At 40.4% G+C, this 5561-nt stretch overlaps 1 protein-coding gene across 1 annotated transcript in view; it reads right to left on the reverse strand.

Moving 5' to 3' along the window:
- eva1aa (eva-1 homolog A, regulator of programmed cell death a) overlaps positions 1 to 5561 on the reverse strand; it is a 330537-nt gene that overhangs the window by 318858 nt on the left and 6118 nt on the right. The window lies entirely within an intron of this gene.

Here is a 5561-nt window from a genome sequence, read left to right on the forward strand (position 1 = left end):
GTTCTGAAGGCAAAAGGGGGTCCAACCCGTTACTAGCGTGGTGTACCTAATAAAGTGGCCGGTGAGTGTACATCTCTGAAGCTCTCGTGGGCCATGTAAAATGCCTTGACGGGCCACATTTGGCCCGCGGGCCTCGAGTTTGACACATTCCTAAAACAACTCCAATCACAAAAATGAAGTAGTTCATGTAAAGCCTGTTTATTAGCCTTTACATTAACATTGTATTATTCCAGCAAAAATTTTACAGCATTCCATCACTCAGCTGCGCTTGAAGTGACAGCTAGCTGCTACTTTTATGCTTCCAAGTAACCAATTCTATGTAAATAAACATAAGAAGCTAGACTGGTAATGATGTAAAGTTTTATTAAAACCATCAGTCATAACTTTTGTGGCTTTTGCACAGCTGTGCAAAACATGAGCATCACATATTTGGGATCATTTTAGGATGTTGAATTTGGATGCGAGCAAAAAAAAAAGTCACATTCTTGTAGGTTAAAATGTTCACAATCATGACTTCTGATCACTGTCTGCAGATGAAACACAAGCTGCTCTGCTGAAGTATATCGATGACATGACCACAGCATAAAGACACACAGAAGCTCTTTATTTCAAGCAGGTCTGGTGGAGGAGGGGAGGCGGGTGGGGGGGCTCTTGAGTCCGACCATCCCAAAGATCACCCCTGCTGCTGGCGTTGACACTGTGAGAGCTGTGCAGGAATTTACCGTGACAGCGGAAACAGCCTCCCCTCATGTGGACGTGCACAGAGAAAACACACACACATGTGCAGACCTTAGCAGTGAACCCTGCTGGAGCTTTCCTCCCTGTAACCCCCAACAGTGCGATTCTGCAGAAGTGCAAGCCTTTCCTCACCTTTTGATCGTCAAAATATTCACAGACCGCTTTGTGTCGGGGCCGCCCTGTTAGCACAGCGTCAGATTAACACGCATTTCTCAGGGGGGAAATAAGTCCGAATYGGAAAATAGTGCTTCCTTCAGATTTTAACATCTAAACAAGACATATAAGAAGGTCGTTCCCGGTAGTTCTTTCCCCCTGTGGTTAGAATTAATGGGGGACGAGACCCTTCCTGCTGCAAGAACAAGTACTTCCAGTAGACAAGCTCGGGGGCTGGAAACAGGATGAGGAATTTTTAAATCGGGTAGCTTTGCTTTTAGAAGCATAAAAACATTCCCCGGGGGCGAACACAAAAAGCAGGGGAACCATAATATTATCCAATCAAACTTAAGGCAGCACCGGGGCCCCTTCAGCAGGAGTCTAACCAGAACCAACCAGGTTGTATRTTCGTCACAACGCCAGGATCACTCCTCAGTTCTGATCCTTACTAATCAGAAAAGGTCTGAGGAACGTCTGAACTTCCATGACCCGGCAGCGCCGGTTAAAACAAAATGCATCCTGTCTCGGTGCTCAGGTATTTCCGGAGCGCACCTTGTGTTTCACGGTGAACCCGCAGATCGGCTTTCAGACTCTCGAGTAAGTGAATTTAAGATCACATGCACACGGCTACTTGCTCCGCACATATGCACGTGGTATGTTTTGCTCACATGTGTTTCTGATGAGTCAATATAGATCTGCATTTCAAATAAAGATAATGGGAAGCAGAGCGGGAGCAAATGAAAGGGATGGGAGGGGAGGCGGTGAGTTGGGAGTATGGCATCTATAGATGGGAGAAGGGGTTCGGGAGACATTCCTCAGGCCTGCTGTAGGAGGTAAATTAAAAATATCCCTGCCTGCTTGGAGAGGGTCCAGGGCGGCCGACACAGACCGTTCAGTCAGGGAGCTCGCTGCTGATCCAGTAAGCACAAACTCATGGCCAATTATGCACCCTGTGATGTGTGTTCAAGCCCCCCACCTCCATCCACGCCAACCCACTACCCCACCTTTAACCCTGAAGCAACGCCAACCAGAGAGAGCGAGATGTCAGAACGTCTGGATCAAGCCTCGAATCAAACACTGGCTGTCACACGCCCAGGTGATGATTAATGGCTTATATTCTCTGACCCGGAGAAGAAAGGGGAACACAGAGCGAGCTACAGATGGGAGTTTTCAACTCATTACAAAGCACAGTAACATGTGTTAAAAAAAAGAGAGAGCGTTCGCCCGTGTTGGCGCAGCTCAGCAACCGGCCCGGCTACGCAATTATAGTACTGAGAGATGAAAGTTCAGTCCACTTAGAAAGTGAGACTGTCAAGCTTTTCTTTGCTTCCAGGCAAATGAACAAATTAGATACATGCGGGGGGTTTCTCCGTTCACCCGGGTTCCGCTTTCCTGAAGACACCCRGAGGTTTTTCGCTTCTTTTCTCCCACATGCACACACAGACACTCGCAGAGGAAGCTTTCGCCACCGGCGTCCAACAGTGTTCTACAGAGGAAACCAAACACGGGCCTGTTTTGACTGGATGTGATCCTTGTTTCCGCGTAGAACGCTGCCAGAAGCGGATTGATGGCTCTCACCCAGAGGGGGACTTTTACAGGAAAATCCTCCTGGCTGGAATTCTCCTTCCTTTCATTTTGGATCTGAAACACGGGGTCACAGTCATGGMTGCTGGAGGGCAAAGTGTTCCCCAAGTGATAATGAAGGGAATCTGGTTGTGGATATATCCAAACACACATTCCTTTTTAAAGAGGTTTTCCTAGACCTCAATCCTGACTCTCTTAACCCTTGGAAGAATAGTTTAAATAGGACTGATAAAGCTTCATATATCACGATAGACACATGATCAATATCAATAGAAAATACATCAGATAGAACGTTGTTAATTTCACTTATGGAAGCTTACATAGGTTTGTTTCCCCCCGTTGGTCTGGACCTTTCATGCAGGTTTATGCGAACCCTGTTGAGGACCAAACAACTGGACTCAGACCCACTTTTGAGGTGGTCTCGTTCCACTTYCAAACAAACTTGTGGTGCAGTTCCCTAATAATGTTCTGAGTCGATAGAGCTCGCACCTCACACCGTGAATCATAGCATAGTGAAATCCCAATTATGAGCAAGCTGCCGCTTAAATGTACGTAAAACCAAAGTATGGTGGACCAGACCTGAACCACTGAATTATTCACAAGCTTGAGTATCGAGTTTCAACCTCTCATGCTTGTTGATCCATCTAATGGCTTTCTGTTTGGTTTTGAACCATGAGGTCCAAAATGAGGGAGCAGAAGAAATTTTATTAGAATTAGACCAACTGATTGATTGATTGATTGGTTGAAATGAACCTATTTTTTCATATACGTTAATTGGCAGCAGCCACAGATGAGTTTACAAAGCTTGATAAAAGACAAATATACTATATAGTGTTGGTAATCTTGACACTATGCTCTAGTTTCACACTTCAATATTTGTCCTTTTTAATTTTTTTGTGCATTTGGCTTTTTATTCTTCATATTTTTGTATTTAACTTTACTTCTTAGTATTAATCTTATTGACCTTGTGTAATAGGCAAATGAGATTAACAAAATGACTACCGACTTATCTACTTACTTACTTACTTACCTACCAGAGCTTCATAGTAACTACATTTACTTTGTTACAGAACTTAAGTTTTTTTGAGGATTTGTAATTTTACAACTATTTTTTAAATAGCTACTTTTCCTTTTACTTCGTTACATTTTCAAGCTAAAAATGAAACTCTCAGTTCTTTACTTTAATGTAACACCTAGTTACTCGATACAAAATCAAATATGTTTGAATTCCTCATGAAAGATGTTTCTGCACTCTAAAAAATGAAGTGTTGAATTTACTCAACAAAGTCATGTCAGCTGCACTAAGCCTAGTTGATTAAGTTGAGCAAAGAATATACATATATTGCTCTATTTACTTAACCTGGCTTAGTAGAGCCAGTTTGGTTCAGTAAATATTAGAGAGTATAAAACTACTTTTACTTTCCCAATTTTGTGAACAGTTTTATGACCTTTACTTAAATAGTTTTCTCATCAGTTAAATGTATTTTTACCAAATTCCTTTTCTGTAATTTTACTTTTGTTTAGTTATTTTTTCAAGTACTTTATTACCTACCTACCTAACTTTTTTTGCAGACCTCAATGCATGATATATTATGCAAGTTTTACACTTTATTTTTTTATTAACAGAACACACAGGGTCTTTGTTTCAAACTTTAGCAATATAGAAATCAATGTTTCTCTTTGAGGAATACTAGTTTTATCAGTACCAAATTGAAACATTTTGAGTGATTATACCTGGTTCACAGATGGAATCTAGTTTTGTGGTGTACACAAGTCAACTCAAGACCAGATTAATGTTCACCATCAATAAGTGATAAAATTTCAGCGGATGATGATATTATTTGGTCATTAGTCCATCAGCMCCATTATATAGAAAACTGTCAGTCATTATTTAATAATTAATGCATGTTTGTAAATTATTGAGTTGCAACTCAACACCTATGAACTGAGCATTAATATAGTGATGATGGTATAGAAACTTATGTCAACTCTTGATTTTGTTTGTTTTATTGTTATTTTTTAAACAATTACACTGAAAACTTCAGCTGGTTTTGTTTTTATTGCGAACAAARCAAATGACTAAATCCATTTGTTATTATGAAAGTAATCTTAACACAAAAAGTATGGTTGATTATGTCTTTGTTGTAACAATGCTTCTTAGCAATGAATCTTATCCCACTGGAAAGTTTATTTCCCTTTTAAATGGTGCCACATGTGTAAGGAACAAGCATCAGTAGAGCTGAGTATGTGGGTTGAACTTTTCGGGTTATAACACCAAGTAGATTCTAAAAAAAAAAAACTACTAAAGAGAAAGTRTGTTCGTTAGGATTCAGATTTGAAAAATGACTTTTTTGTTATTTCAAATACATGAGCCGTCTTTATCCTACACCCCATGTAAACCCTSAAAAACCGCCCTCAAGGTTCAGGAAGCCAAATCTGGGTTTATCTGTGACAGACGACCAAAAACATCAACCGTTCTAATCAAGTCCACACAAACAAACTGCTTAAACATAGATACATACAGTAAACTCACTCAGAGAAATGAACGGTGTATGACCACATCACATACACAGAGACATGTGCAAAAAAGCATTTTACAAACATTTTATGGAGTGCCTCCATAGCATGGCTTCTTGTGTGTCAGTTACATACGCATGCACTAGTTGAATCCATATGACTGCAAAAAGCCTCTCAGCCACATTCCTCCTCAGCAGAAGCGAGATGAGCTGCTTCCGTAGCAAATCAATGCTGATGTCAAAGTCGAACGGAATAAAAAAAGAATATACATGAAAAGACAGGAAACATTGGGGAGGGGCAGGATGTGGGAAGATAAAAACAATCAAATAAATTCATAATGCTATGTAATGTCATTTATTTATACATTAGTGTGTAATTTTGCAAAAGAGATGTGACCTTTTGTGCTTTAAAGGGGACATATTATGGAAAATCCACTTTTTAGCCGTTAAATCCATTTTGTTGTGCACTTGGATTCTCTAAGAGTGCAGAAAAGTAAAAATTTTTTCTCCCAGTGGTGCGTAGATATCTTTATACCCTGTTTTGGTTATATTTCTCATCCCGATCAGTTT

This window comes from Austrofundulus limnaeus, unplaced genomic scaffold, assembly GCF_001266775.1.
Source record: "Austrofundulus limnaeus strain Quisiro unplaced genomic scaffold, Austrofundulus_limnaeus-1.0 Scaffold64, whole genome shotgun sequence".
NCBI classification, from domain to species: domain Eukaryota; kingdom Metazoa; phylum Chordata; class Actinopteri; order Cyprinodontiformes; family Rivulidae; genus Austrofundulus; species Austrofundulus limnaeus.